Source organism: Hyperolius riggenbachi, chromosome 8 (genome assembly GCF_040937935.1).
Source record: "Hyperolius riggenbachi isolate aHypRig1 chromosome 8, aHypRig1.pri, whole genome shotgun sequence".
Classification (NCBI taxonomy): domain Eukaryota; kingdom Metazoa; phylum Chordata; class Amphibia; order Anura; family Hyperoliidae; genus Hyperolius; species Hyperolius riggenbachi.
The window spans coordinates 256,121,427-256,137,436 of record NC_090653.1 but is presented as its reverse complement, the minus strand read 5'-3'; the positions used below and the strand labels follow the sequence as shown (position 1 = coordinate 256,137,436).

The following is a 16,010-nucleotide window of genomic DNA, read 5'->3' as shown; positions in this document are numbered from 1 at the left end:
CGATTTTCACAATTTTTTTTTATTGCACACAGCTAGCACTTTGCTAGCTGCGTGCATAACTCGATCGCCACCGCTCGCCACCAATTCGCCGCTACCCGTTGCGCGGCGCCGCCCCCATAAGACCTCTTGCGCAGCCTGGCCAATCAGTGCCAGGCAGCGCTGAGGGGTGGATCGGGACTCCCTCTGACGTCCCGATGTCCATGACCTCAGTGACGTCATCCCGCCCCATCGCCATGGCGACGGGGAAAGCCATGCAGGAAATCCCGTTCTGATTGGGATTTCCTGCTTGTGCAGATTGCCAGAGGCGATCGCAGTGGGTGGGGGGATGCCGCTGATCAGCGGCTATCATGTAGCTAGCGCTAGGCTAGCTATATGATTGAAAAAAAATAAAATAAAAAAAAGTGCTGCGCTGCCCCCTTGCCGCAATAATTGGAACGGCAAGGGGTTAATTTCCAGCAAAACCATCTGCAACCCCCCAAAGCACAGTCCCCATTATCATCACAGGCAAGGGCCTAACTAGAAATCACTGGGCCCCCCTGCAATACCTTGGATTGGGCCCCATCACTACAGTACACAGCACTTGGGGAGGGTTAGAGAGGTTGGGGGCTGGGCGCTGTACACAAGATCCTGCTGTGCAATGAATAGAGACTGTCTACAAATCTTTGTATGATTTGTTATCAGTGTCTGAGCAGACACAGTGATTAGAACAATTGTGCAGAGAGTAGGAAGCCTTTTCTTTCTGTGCCCAGACTCCTCCAGCATCACTACAGTATATAGGGAAGGGGTAGAAAGGCTGGGGGTAGAACAGCGCTGTACACAAGACCCTGCTGAACAATGAATAGGTACTGTTTACAAATCTTTGTCTGCAAGACTTTGTATGATTCCTTATCAGTGGCTGAGCAGATGCAGTCATTAGAACAATTGTGCAGAGAGCAGAAAGTTTTTTTTCTGTCCTTGCCCTTAGTTGTCAATCTCTCAGGATGGCCCCCCTGTGGCTTCTGGGCCCTCCTGGGGATGCATCCCTTGCAGGGTCTATTGTCACGCCCCTGATCACTGGCATGACGGTTAGTTGAGCCTACCGGTTGCCTGATATCCGAATAACTAGGTATTTGCTAGATGTATAAAGGGATTTACTGTATTACACTATTGGCTCCTGTTATTTATCCCCTTTGTGTTTTTTTCTGTCCTTGCAATCTCGGGGGCCGCCCTCTTCCAGCCCTGCCCATCTGTGCGAGCCGCAGAAGCCGATGACAGCATAAAGCGGTAAAGTCAACAAAGTTTCAGTTCACAGGAAAGAAAATGCAGAGTTCAGAAGACAAAATAAGTATTCATTCCATTCCTGTCCAAACAAACATCCCAAGCATGCAGCCGTGAGCTCGCAGCGCCGCATAGCATTGTCGCTTCAGGTCAGGTGTCAGGGAATGCAGCCTGTCACATTGTTCTGCTCAGAGTGACATCAGCCCAGTGTATGATCTATAATAGGCTTTACTCCGTACCCACCTGCTGGCCTCTCGGGCTGCACACACCTGAGCTGCTAAACGTTCGTAAACAACCACCCTTCTAAGAACAAGTTAAACACGAACTATCTTTGTGTACGTTTTAAAGTGGATCCGAGATGAACTTTTACTCATTGCATAATTGTGTTCCTTTCATATAGTTTATAGGGCATTCCTCAAGCCAAATACTTTTTTGTTTTGTTTTAATACCCGAATTTCCTATAAACTAAACAAGCCACACCCACAGCTTCTCCAGAGTGCCTTGGCGCTTGCAAGGGATTGTGGGATTTCAGTCTGGGCAGGTGAAAAAGGTGTTACTAGCTATAGATTTCAGAGGCAGAGTTTTCACAATCTGAGAGCTGCAGTGCAGATACAGATCAGTTGCCTGTGTAATGGAGGAGATAAGAGTGGAGTTTTCACAGAATATGCAGATTAGCATGCCTAGATACAGATAAGCTTGCCTATGTGTGTAATTGTGTAATAGTGACAAGCAGAAAACATGTCTGCTCCCATTGTATCACAGGGAAAAATATTAATATACTGTTGAAGCTGTTTGAAGATAGATTTGCTGTGTAAACTATCTAAACTTTAGATAAGATATATAGACAAGTCACTTGTTATATTTAGTTTTTCATCTCGGATCCGAAACTTTGTTTTGTTTTTGTTGTTTTTTCATCTGTGTAGAAATGCAGGTACATGTACCTTTACAGTAAGCCGACACCTATTCATTAAGGAGAACTTGGGCAAGACTCCCTAACACTGCTACTGCCTATAGAGCGTACTCTAGTGGCTGCAGCTCTGGCGATTTAAGTCCGCCAGGCAGGGGCGTAACTAGAAATCACCGGGACCCCCTGCAAAAATTTGGATGCTCCCCCTCGGAAATTTGGATGTGACCTCGCCTGCCCCCAAAACAGCCCTGAGCGGGCCCCAGGCCCCCATGGGTCCAGGGGCTGCAGTCCCTATTGTTATGCCCCTGAGGAGAAAAGCGCAATATAAATGTTCTGTGTCTTGTCTTGTATACACTTGCATAGACTTTCGGCGTTCAGTGATAACACACCACATAACTGTGCTTTTGTTATATAACATAGATCTCTATATAATGCAAAAACATATATATTTTTTTTGCTCTTACCTATTTAATAATGAAAAAAGGGTGACCTTGCATACATGAAAAAAAGGCGCCTGGAAAAAAGGGTGCAGGAGATTGTCGCTAGTAGAACACTGCAACAATTAGCGATACTCTACTGCTGGATTCCCATAGTAAAATATCAGCAATGTTTACCAATATTTAACTATGGCTGAACCTAACCCTATTCTCACACAGAAATCTCCTATTTGCCAATGCCTAACTCCCCCTTGGTGGTGCCTAACCCTAGGACCCTCACCGGTGCTGCCAAACTCTAAGACCCCCCTCTGGTGGCGCCTAACCCTAGGACCCTCACCGGTGCTGCCAAACTCTAAGACCCCCCTCTGGTGGCGCCTAACCCTAGGACCCTCACTGGTGCTGCCAAACTCTAAGACCCCCCTCTGGTGGCGCCTAACCCTAGGACCCTCATCGGTGCTGCCAAACTCTAAGACCCCCCTCTGGTGGCACCTAACCCTAGGACCCTCACTGGTGCTGCCAAACTCTAAAACCCCTCCCCCTCTGGTGGCGCTTAACCCTAGGACCCTGACCAGTGCTGCCAAACTCTAAGACCCCCCCCCTCTGGTGGCGCCTAACCCTAGGACCCTCACCGGTGCTGCCAAACTCTAAGACCCCCCTCTGGTGGCGCCTAACCCTAGGACCCTCACCGATGCTGTTAAACTCTAAGACCCCCCTCTGGTGGCGCCTAACCCTAGGACCCTCACCGGTGCTGCCAAACTCTAAGACCCCCCCTCTGGTGGTGCCTAACCCTAGGACCCTCACCGGTGCTGCCAAACTCTAAGACCCTCCCTCTGGTGGTGCCTAACCCTAGGACCCTCACCGGTGCTGCCAAACTCTAAGACCCCCCCTCAGGTGGTGCCTAACCCTAGGACCCTCACCGGTGCTGCCAAACTCTAAGACCCCCCCTCTGGTGGTGCCTAACCCTAGGACCCTCACCAGTGCTGCCAAACTCTAAGACCCCCCCCCCTCTGGTGGCGCCTAACCCGACCCTCTCCTAAACCGTAACACCACCCCCGCCGCAAAACTGCAATAAGCTGCAAGGAAGGTACATTTCGGCACTTGGAAGCGCCTGATTAGTGACTGACAAGGTAAAATTTGGCACCCGATAGCATAGTGGGCTCTGCGCTCGCTATGCAATGCCGCAATTTGTATTTCCGCAAGCCCCTGGCACCCGCAATGGTATCGGGTGCCAAAATTTACTTTGCCGCTCAGGGCCAGGCCGAGGCAGAGGCGAGGGAGGCTCCAGCCTCAGGAAGCAGTGTAGGAGGGGCTCACTCAGCTATCATTCCCCTATTCCAAAAACATACGGATAAGTTAATTGGCTCCCCCTAAAAATTAGCCCTAGACTACAGTACTTACACTACATAATATAGACATATGGCAATGATAGGGGTTAGATTGTGAGCTCCTTTGAGGGACAGTTAGTGACAAGACAATATATATATATACACTGTACAGCGCTGCGTAATATGTCGACGCTATATAAATACTAAATAATAATAATAATAATAATTGTGTTTGTGTGTTTTTTATTGGGGTTTTTGAAAAATAAAATAAACAGTACAGCCAAATAGTATGTTGTCCCCTATTGTGTTTGAAGCAGAGAGAAATAAGAAAAGGGGATACATGGCAGTAACTGCAAGCCAGATAACTAGAGACTAAAGTGTTGGGGGCCCTGTGGGCTGTGGCACCTCTTAGTCTAATAGCAATCAGTGTGTGACGGCTGGGGTGGCAGGGATGGAGGGGAGCACTTTGGTGTCTCAGCCTTGGGTACTGGAGGACCTTGTCCCGGCTCTATTGCCGGCTTGCCGCTAATGAGGCGCTGAAATTCACCTTCCTTGCTACATATCCCGGCCAATTAAAAAGCCGCAATTTGTGGCAATGAAGGTAAATCTCGGTGATAGCAGGCGCCGCCATGTGCTCAAATTTCTGTCCTTTGCCGCAAATCGCGGCTCTTATAATAGCCGCCTATGGCAGAGTGTTTTTTTCTATAAGGGATTTTGCACCCTTTTTTCATGTTTCAAAGGACCTCACCCCTAGAATGATACCAGCCATGCAATTGGAGTTAATAATGAACAGAAGTAAATCTCCCATGGGGGTTCCCCCTAACTCCTGCACCAGCTCGCTATAGCTGTCAGCAGTAGGTAGTAGCACACTGCCAGTAGAAGCAATATAGCCTCTACCTCCTTGTAAAATACTGCACCACTACAAGTGGTAAGAGATAAAGGTTTATTATGATAAATTACCTGACTGTCCTTAAACCAGAGTGACTAATAGCCATAGTGTGCATAGGGGTTTCTTGAGACCTCTCATTTCCCCAAAGTGGGCAAACCTAGGTAAAAAGAGAATCTGTTGTAATATTGTATTATCTGCAACTATCTCAAAGTCATTGGGGTTGTTTTTGGGCACCGCTTTTTGATTTGTTGCTTTAACTGCCACCTGGATCTTATTCTTCTCATGTTGAAGATATTTTTATTGATGAGGCATAAACATTTCTCCAGTGAGAAAACTGTTGAAACATTTTTTTTTTTAAATGAATAGAGGCCAATGAGAGATCTACCATGGGTTAAGACTGATAAGATCGAAATCTTGAGAAAAACAGATATATATATATATATATATATATATATATATATATATATATAGATAGATATATCTTGAGCTAAGGCTTCGCACACGCACTAAAGTTGGCCATACATCTAGCGATGATGGGCAGATTCGGTCATGAGACAGATCTCTCTCTGATGAAATCTGACCGTAGATATCTGTCGGCTGCCCATACACTGCAGCTGATTCCCGATCAATCCTGAGGGAATCGGCCTAGTGACACCGCCCTGTCGTCTCGCCGTCCCTGTCACGGTCCCCCTAGTGTAAAATGTGCCCCACCCCCCGCTGTACCGTGCATGAATACTTACCTGTTGGTGTTTATTGCTGGCTCTGTCTCCACACTCTTCCTCACATATACAAACCCCACGCGGTTTTAGGTTAGGGGTTCAGCGCTGGGGGCTCCATTGCATTCACTGCTTGTCCCAATATCGCACATCTTCCAACCTGTCTGATCGATACATGTGACCAATTTCAAACCGAAAGTTGTTGCGTCGTCAATCGGGCATGCTCTTGTTGGCACCAATTTTCATCCGAATAAATTATAATAATGAATCGGATGGTCGATCAGCCGCCAAGTCGCCTGATGTATGGCCACCTTCAATGGTTGTTAGCCAGGGTGGGGCCTCTTTTGCTGAGAGTCTAGCATGTGTAGTGCAGCACCAATGTGTCAGCAAGAGATCAAGCCATGGCCATTGCTCTCCTCCTTACTCCTCCTTACTCCTCCTACTCTGTCGTGTGCCGTAAAGGGAGAGTATTCATAAGGTAAATGAATCATAGTCAATGTCCTTGGTCACACAAGACCAAAGTGGAGGTGCTTGGTTATAATGCACCGTGCCATGTTTGGAAAAAAATCAATCACAACAAGTCAACACAAATTTTTCAAACCAACTGTGAAGCATGATGGTGGAGGAGTGATTGGGGTTGTTTTGCAGCACACTACCTGCGGACCTTGCAGACATTGATTTGACTATAAACTCCTCTGTATAGCAAAGCATTCAAGAGTCAAATGTGAGGCCATCTGTGTCACAGCTAAAGCTTGGCACAAATAGGGTAACGCAACAGGATAATAATGCCTAGTGCACCAGATAATTTACAATATATTGGCATGAATTGGTTCCATGACGTCAGACATGTGTATGGGGGCAGGAGTATAGCCACATTACGGCATCCTCCCGCAGAGACCTGTCAGCCAGGTCCCCCACCTCCAGTATTTAGCTGACCTCCATCACGGGGGGAAGGGGGGGGGGTTCAGCAGAGGAGCATAATGCATTACCTGGTCCTGGCAGCATGACAGGCCCTCTTGACACCTCTTCAGTGCAGCTCAATCACTATGTAGCTCTTGATGCACGTCACATGACATACAGAGACTGGAGCCGTAAGGTGATTAACTGCACGGCATGGCGATGAGCTGTTCTAAAGAAGAGTGAAGAGGACCTGTCCTGCCGCCGAGAGCAGGTAAGTTATAATGCTCCAGTGCTGCTCTGCATTGAACAGGAGCGAGAGACTCTAGGCCAATGCCCCCCAGCAACAGCAGTGGTCGCAGGGGCTATTGTTCTGCCCCTGACGGGGAGGGGGGGCTTCTAGAAGTCTGTAGTTGTCCTTCACTTGTACTTTTTGCAGATATAACCCACTTCTTTGTTCCTGACGTCCACAGAGCTAAGTGCTCCCAGAGTGGGTTTAGGCCTTTTGGTTTCCATAGCAACCAGAGACTGGAAATTGTACAGAGAAATATAGACCTCATCTCGTGTGTGAGATTAATTGCGGCCCGGGAGGAATGGCTTCCTCTGTTATGTGCCGTCTGATAGAACCAGCAATTAAAATGTATGTAGGGCTGCCTCGGGGTGATGGTGGGTCCAGTAGTGCTAAATATAAAAGGAAATACATTACAGACATACTTTCCTATGGTTTCAGTTACCCAGATTGTGATATAAAACAAAGAATAATAAGGTCGTTGTGACCGACTTTCCATCCCTTCTGAGGACCAATTTTACCTCCTCCGTGCAGTATGAGGGTTTCCCATCAATCTGCTCATACTATTCAATATCTGCTGACCCTCTTCCTTTATGGAGGTGGCAAAATGAATCAGTAATTGGCCAATCCTAACTGAAAGTGTGTACCAGGCTTATCTCTTTTCTGGTGCAACAAAAAGGGCATAGCAGCCTGCCTAGAGCCTGTTTCTCACCGTCAATTTTAATTGGTCAATCTAATTTTACCACCTCCATGTAGTATGCGGGTCAACAGATCCTGAATACTATGAAAGGATGGGGTAGGTAAGCTCTCATAGTACACAGAAGTGGTAAAATTGGTGAGCGATTGGCCAATCAAAACTTCTTGGTCACCTTAAGCTAAAGGCTCATACACACATCAGACCATAGTCTTTGGAAAATGAAAGATCACAGACCAATTTTCCCCCCTTCCATGTAGTATGAGAGCCATACCTACACAGTCTATTCTATGGAGCTGAACTCCCCATCAAACAGAAATCTTTGCAAGATGCTGCACACAAAGATGCTGTAGACATTCAAAAGATCAGTATCTGCAAAAGATCTGTTCCTGCAAAAGATCCGTTCCTGCAAATTGAATTCATAGTCTATGATATCTGCAGATCATCATATACACCTTGTTTAACTGACATTCATCTGCAGATCAGATCCACCAGGATGGATTTTCAGATCTGCAGATGATTGTCTGATCTGCGGATGAATGTCTGTTAAACAAGGTGTGTATGAGGATTTGCAGATCTCATAGACTATCAATGCAATTTGCAGGAACGGATCTTTGGCAGGAACAGATCTTTTGCAGATACTGATCTTTTGTGTCTGTACAGCATCTTTGTGTGCAGCATTTTGCAAAGATTTTTTTCTGATGGGGATTTCAGCTCCATAGAAAAGACTGTGTAGGCATGGCTCTCATGCTACATGAAGGGTGGTAAGATTGGTCTGTGATCTTTCATTTTCCAAAGACTATAGTCTGATGTGTGTATGAGCCTTAAGCACACACTTGAGAACAAAGTCTTTGGAAAATGAAAAATCACAGACCGATTTTACCCCCTTCCATGTAGTATAAGAGCCATACTCTACACAGTCTATTCTATGGAGCTGAACTCCCCATCAGATAAAAATCTTTGCAAGATGCTGCACACAAAGATGCTGTACACATGCAACAGATCAGTATCTGCAAAAGATCTGTTCCTGCAAAAGATCCGTTCCTGCAAAATGCATTCATAGTCTATGAAATCTGTAGACCTCATACACACCTTGTTTAACAGACATTCATCTGCAGATCAGATCCACCAGGATGGATCTTCAGATGAATGTCTGATCTGCAGATAAATGTCCGATTAGCAAGGTGTGTATGAGATCTGCAGATATTATTATTATTTAGTATTTATATAGCACTGACATCTTCCGCAGCGCTTTACAGAGTATATTGTCTTGTCACTAACTGTCCCTCAGAGGAGCTCACAATCTAATCCCTACCGTCTAATGTGGTGTATGTATTGTGGTCTAGGGCCAATTTTGGGGGATGCCAATTAACCTTTCTGTATGTTTTTTGGGGGTGTGGGAGGAAACCGGAGTACCCGGAGGAAACCCACGGAGACAGGGAGAACATACAAACTCCTTGCAGATTTTGACCTGGATGGGATTCGAACCGGGGACCCAGCACTGCAAGGCAAGAGCGCTAACCACTACGCCACCGTGCTGCCCAGATATCATAAACTATGAATGCATTTTGCAGATACTGATCTTTTGTGTCTGTACAGCATCTGTGTGTGCAGCATCTTGCAAAGATTTCTGTCTGATGGGGAGTTCAGCTCCATAGAATAGACTGTGAAGGTATGGCTCTCATACTACATGGAAGGGGGTAAAATTGGTCTGTGATCTTTCATTTTCAAAAGACTTTTATTCCAAGTGTGTACTTAGCCTTACATAAAATAGTGGCCAAAAGTTAAGCCTGGTACACACTTTCAATTTTGATTGGCCAATCAATGACCAATGTTATCACCTCCATGTAGCATGAGGGTTTATCTACACAATCTGTTCATAGTATTCAATATCTGCTGACCCTCAAGATTTATGGAGGTGGTAAAATTGGTCAGTAATTGGCCAATCATAATTGAAAGTGTGTACCAGGCTTAACTCTTTTCTGGTGCAACATAAGTAGAGTTGGGCCGAACCTCCGATTTTAGGTTCGCGAACTTCCGCGGAAGGTTCGGTTCGCGTTAAAGTTCGCGAATCGCAATAGACTTCAATGGGGATGCGAACTTTGAAAAAAAAAAAAATTATGCTGGCCACAAAAGTGATGGAAAAGATGTTTCAAGGGGTCTAACACCTGGAGGGGGGCATGGCGGAGTGGGATACACGCCAAAAGTCCCCGGGAAAAATCTGGATTTGACGCAAAGCAGCGTTTTAAGGGCAGAAATCATATTGAATGCTAAATGACAGGCCTAAAGTGCTTTAAAACATTTTGCATGTGTATACATCAATCAGGTAGTGTAATTAAGGTACTGCTTCACACTGACACACCAAACTGTTCACTGAACAGAACAGGTATGCAGTGGCGGGTTCACTGAACAGAACAGGTATACAGTGCCGGGTTCACTGAACAGAACAGGTATGCAGTGGCGGGTTCACTGAGCAGTACAGGTATGCAGTGGCGGGTTCACTGAACAGAACAGGTATGCAGTGGCGGGTTCACTGAACAGAACAGGCATACAGTGGCGGGTTCACTGAACAGTACAGGTATGCAGTGGCGGGTTCACTGAACAGGTATGCAGTGGTGGGTTCACAGTACAGGTATGCAGTGGTGGGTTCACAGAACAGGTATGCAGTGGTGGGTTTACAGTACAGGTATGCAGTGGTGGGTTCACAGAACAGGTATGCAGTGGTGGGTTCACAGTACAGGTATGCAGTGGTGGGTTCACAGAACAGGTATGCAGTGGTGGGTTCACAGTACAGGTATGCAGTGGTGGGTTCACAGTACAGGTATGCAGTGGTGGGTTCACTGAACAGGTATGCAGTGGTGGGTTCACAGTACAGGTATGCAGTGGTGGGTTCACAGTACAGGTATGCAGTGGTGGGTTCACAGAACAGGTATGCAGTGGTGGGTTCACAGTACAGGTATGCAGTGGTGGGTTCACAGAACAGGTATGCAGTGGTGGGTTCACAGAACAGGTATGCAGTGGCGGGTTCACTGAACAGGTATGCAGTGGTGGGTTCACAGAACAGGTATGCAGTGGTGGGTTCACAGTACAGGTATGCAGTGGTGGGTTCACAGAACAGGTATGCAGTGGTGGGTTCACAGAACAGGTATGCAGTGGCGGGTTCACTGAACAGGTATGCAGTGGTGGGTTCACAGAACAGGTATGCAGTGGTGGGTTCACAGAACAGGTATGCAGTGGTGGGTTCACTGAACAGGTATGCAGTGGTGGGTTCACAGTACAGGGATGCAGTGGTGGGTTCACAGAACAGGTATGCAGTGGTGGGTTCACAGAACAGGTATGCAGCCAGGGACAAGCTAAGCCTAACTAATCTTTCCCAATGAGAGAGAGTGTGCAGCAGCTCGCCCTACTCTCACTAATGCAGGCACACGAGTGACCGTAATGGTCGCCGCTGCCTGCCTTTTAGTAGGGGGGAGTGGCTCCAGGGGCTAGTGTAGCCTAATTGGCTACACTGTGCCTGCTGACTGTGATGTAGAGGGTCAAAGTTGACCCTCCATGGTGCATTATGGGGCGAACCGAACTTCCGCAAAGGTTCGCCTGCGGGACGCGAACGCGAACCACGGAAGTTCGCATGGAACCGTTCGCAGGCGAACCGTTCGGCCCAACTCTAAACACAAATGACATAGCAGCCTGCCTAGAGCCTGGTTCTCACCGTCTATTTTAATTGGCCAATCTAATTTTACCATCTCCATGTAGTATGAGGGTCATCAACAGATGTAAGGATGGGGTAGGTAAGCTCTCATACTACATACAGGACAGGTTCTAGACTTTTTGCCGCCCGAGGCAACCTTGTGAGATGCCCCCCCCCTCCCCCCCAGAATAGGTAGCCTGGAGGCGGTACCAGGCAGGAAGGGGGGCAGAAGGCACAGTGGCGGGGAGGGGGGTCGGACACCCCGCTCCCTCACCTGGGTCCCCCAATCTGTGCTCCCCCTTCCTGCGATGCCGCTCTCTGTACTGTAGGTGGACGTCATTGCAGGAAGTGACGAGAGTGAAACGTACGCTGGAAAGCGGAAGAGGTGAGTCATCCGCAGCTGCTGCCTGATCGTACTACGCTGCTGGCTGCTGCGCTTAATAGCTGGAGGGTGAGCACAGATCGGGGGACCCAGGTGAGAGAGGCCACACCCTGCCACTGTGCCAAATAGCCCCTTTCTGTCTGATACCCCCTCCAGCTCGGCGGCCCCCCCACCCATGGCCAGGCAGGTGCCCCAGACTTTGCCGCCTGAGGAACCTGCCTCACCCCGCCTTATGGGCGTTCCAGCCCTGACTACGTAGAAGTGGTAAAATTGGTTAGTGATTGGCCAATCAAAATTGAAGGTTTGTTTTATGAGGCTTTAGGGTTGCAAAATTTCACCTGGACAAACAAAAAACAGACTTTTTTTTGAAGGTGTTGATTCACCGCACTTACCTCAAATTTATTGGGCCTTATTTAATTCACTTTTTATCCTGAGTTTTCTCCTAGGAGATAACTTTCTTTTTTTAAAATTCAGTACTTTGCAATTTAAAAAGTACCAAAATGTAGGTAATAACTAATCAGCTCGGCCGAACATCGTCCAGATGTTCGGTATATTCGGCCGAACACCTAACCCTATTCAAGTCTATGGGGACCCGAGCCATGGGGGGCCGCAGAGCTGGAGGGATAGCAGGCAGGAAGGGGGTATTGGGCCTAGCGACGGGGAGGGGAGACGGACCCTCCCCTCCCTCACCTGGGTCCCCCGACCTCCGCTCCCCTCCAGCTTTAAAAAGTTAAGTAGCGTCCGCTACTATTAAGAGGTAACGGGCGGGGATCACTCACCTCTTCCGGTTCCAGCGTGCGCTCCACTGACGTCACTTCCTGCAACGCCGTCCACTTACGATACAGCGGGCGGCGTTGCAGGAAGTGACATCAGTGGAACGCACGCTGGAACCGGAAGAGGTGAGTGATCCCCGCCCGTTACCTCTTAATAGTAGCGGACGCTACTTAACTTTTTAAAGCTGGAGGGGAGCGGAGGTCGGGGGACCCAGGTGAGGGAGGGGAGGGTCCGTCTCCCCTCCCCGTCGCTAGGCCCAATACCCCCTTCCTGCCCGCTACCTCTCCAGCTAGGGGCCCCGAACAGCGCGGCCGAGCACCATGAGGTGCTCGGATGGGTTCGAGCCGAACCCGAACACCGCATTATTCGGGGAATAACGAACAGTGTTGAACACTGTTCGATCACCACTAGTAATAACTATCAAGATTATTATGAAGATTTTCTTGCTTGCTGGTAGTTAAAGGCTTTTTATTGTCAGGTTTTGAACATTTCACCTAGGAGAAAAAGTCAAAGGGAATCTGAAGTGAAAATAAGCTTACACTATAATGAATTGTAGTAGTACAGCTAAGAAATAGAACATTAGTAGCAAAGAAACGAGCCTCATATTGTTAACAGTACAGGAAGAGTTAAAAAACTTCAGTTATTATCTATGCAAGAGAGCTTCTCTAAGCTCTCCGACCAAACTTGGGTCAGCTACAGTTCTGTTTTCTGAAGCAATTATACATTCAAAGAAAGAAACAGTGACAGGCAGCTTAAGATAAGGTTTTACTGCAGGGGAGTTCAATTAGCTCTGCTCTGTTTCATAGTTTAACCACTTCAGCCTTCAGTGTTGTTTCATCGTATGCATCCGAGCAACTTTCACCTCCCATTCATTCGCCAATAACCTTATCACTGCTTATCACAACGAAATAATCTATATCTTGTTTTTTTCCGCCACCATTTAGGCTTTTTTGGGGTGGTAAATTTGACTAAGAATTATTTTATTAAAAATCCATTTTAACAGGAATATTAAGGAAAAAATTAGCAAAAATTCATTATTTCTCAGTTAATTTTAAAAGTAAAAAAAAATGGCATTTAATGGCATTTCTTTTTTTTTGTGCAGATGTAATTTTACTATTTGGCCACAAGATGTCCTTGCACCTAGTATTCCTATGCAAAATGGGAGCAATGTGTAGTCATGAAAGTATCGGCTTTGTGAATGACGGAGCCATCTCATAGACCAGTGTTGGCTAACCTTGGCACTCCAGCTGTGGTGGAACCACAAGTCCCATGAGGCATTGCAATACTCTGACAGCTCTAAGCATAACTCGAGGAGGCAGAGGCATGATGGGATTTGTAGTTTTGTCACAGCTGGAGTGCCAAGGTTAGCCATCACTGTCATAGACGGCGTCTGTGAGATGTGACTTTGTTCCCATTCATTGATCTCCAGGCTAACGGGCGGCGGCGAGAATGCACGTGTGAGTGCGCGCGATTACCTGCGGTGGTGAGCGACAGCAGGGGTAGCATTTTGGACGTAGCAGCTATGTCCAAAATGCTAAAGTAGTTAAAATACAGAGTGTGGTTTGTAATTGTAAATATGACAGAATGATGCAATGTTATAAAAAGCTATACAACTGAAAATAAAAAATGAGACTATTTTCTTTGCTACTAATGTTCTTGTAATTATCCGTACTACACATACAGTGCATTTTATCATTCTTTTTTTTTTTTTCGCTTCAGTGTCACTTTAATATGCATATGGAAACAGATGATTCATGCAATAAACAGACAAGGAGGAATAATCCATATGATACACAGATAAAGAGGAATAATGCATGAGATAAACACATAGGCTACGTTCTCAGTGACACGGTGCATTGCGTCACACAATTATATTGTAATATTCCATACTACAGTGCAGTGCGATGGAATCTGTCAGAATAATGCAGTGCAAACTCTAACCTACAAAGCTCTACACAATCTCTCTCCCCTGTACATCTCCTCACTAGTCTCCAGATACCAACCCAACCGCAATCTCAGATCTGCACATGAGCTTCTTCTAGCCTCTTCTACAATTACCTCCTCACATTCACGTGTACAAGACTTCTCACGTGCCTCACCCCTCCTCTGGAATGTCCTTCCACAACACATCCGCCACTCTCCCACCTTTGAAATCTTTAAACGCTACCTCAAAACCCACATTTTCCGACAAGCATATTCTCTAGCTTAGGCCATGCACCCACTAAATAACCTAATTACGCACTGCCTGTACATATACTGTATACTTCCCCCACCTCTGGTTTCCCCCATTCCTTTAGATTGTAAGCTCGCAAGGGCAGGGCTCTCACCCTTTTGTGTCATGGAATGTTGTTTTAATTGCTTGCACACTGTTAGACATTTATACATTTTAGTCATCGTGTTACATCTGCTATTGTAATCACCTGTTCTGTATTTTGTACCAGTGTTCATATTTGATTATGTATCCTTTGTTTATTTTTCTTACATTGTACAGTGCTACGGAATATGCTGGTGCTTTATAAATAAATAATAATAATAATAATAATAAACCTCATTGGGCCAATGCCTGCACTCGAGCTGTAGCAGTGACCTATCAGATGTCACTGCTATTGATCAAGTGCAGTGATTGGCCCAATGACGGTGCCGTGGTTCCACCTGCGAGATCATCGGCACCAGTTAGCAAAAGGAGCAGCGAGTGGATGCTAGGAATAAGTAGAGGAGTCAAAGTAGTCATCTAATATGGATATTCAATTATATGACATCTGTAATTTTTCATTTTTTTGAGTGAATCTAATTACAGGAGGATTTTTTTTAGGAATCTGGAGTTGCCCTTTATTTGCACTTATTGCAGATATAAACAACCCACTCCTTTGTCCCTGACTTCCACAGTGTTATGTGTTACAAGAGTGAGTTTAGGCCTTTTGGTTTCCATAGCAACCAGAGACTGGAAATGTACAGATGAAAGTAATGTAGACCTCATCTCATAAGGAATACATTATGGCCCAGGAGGAAGTATGTGCTGCCTGATAAAGATGTGGATTCAGTTGTATGTAGTGTTGCCTTAGGGCGAGAAAGGTAAAAAGGGTGCTGGACATTTGGGTGCCGCCATAGACTGTCATGTGAATTATGGCTCTAGTGGCGCTGGGAGGGTAATTTGTGTACCGGAAAAAAGCAGAGCCCAAATTACAGAAAAGTTTTAATTCAGCCACCATTATATCATTAAGTACTATATTCTCCATAAAGATGAACAAGCAGTCCTGAAATTAAGAAATTAATAGTATGGCCCATAGTCCTGATCTCAGGTGTAACTAAGTTTACATGAAGAATGGTTGGTGCAAGCTTAGCTGCCTGCCAAGTTCAAAAACTGCATGTAAGTATATCTAGAAGATTTGATGCTGCTTTGAAGGCAAAGGGTCACTGGTCACACCAAATATTGATTTGTATTAAAGAGAACCTGTAACAAAGAAAAGTTCCCCTGGGGGGTACTCACCTCAGGGGGGAGGGGGAAGCCTCAGGGTCCCAATTAGGCTTCCCCCTCCCCTGTAGCCAGGGCCGGCCCGCTCATGAGGCGGGGTGAAACATTTGCCTCAGGTGGCAAACTTCTAGGGGCGGCACCCGCCCGGGGAGGGGGGGGGGGGCGGCCGCCAAGCCGGAGGGGTAGCGGGCAGGTCGGGGGTCCCCTCCCCACCGCTAGGCCCAATACCCCCGACCTGCCCGCTACCCCTCCGGCTCAGTGGCCGGCCCCCCCGCACCCACGG

At 46.7% G+C, this 16,010-nt stretch overlaps 1 protein-coding gene across 1 annotated transcript in view; it reads left to right on the top strand.

Moving 5' to 3' along the window:
* The first annotated feature begins 15,222 nt into the window (after positions 1-15,222).
* The window catches only part of GRIN1 (glutamate ionotropic receptor NMDA type subunit 1), a 199,413-nt gene continuing 198,625 nt past the window's right edge, over positions 15,223-16,010 (top strand). Inside the window, exon 1 of the mRNA XM_068248669.1 lies at positions 15,223-15,327. The gene's annotated coding sequence lies outside the window, so the exon portion shown is untranslated. The remainder of the gene's footprint in view (positions 15,328-16,010) is intronic.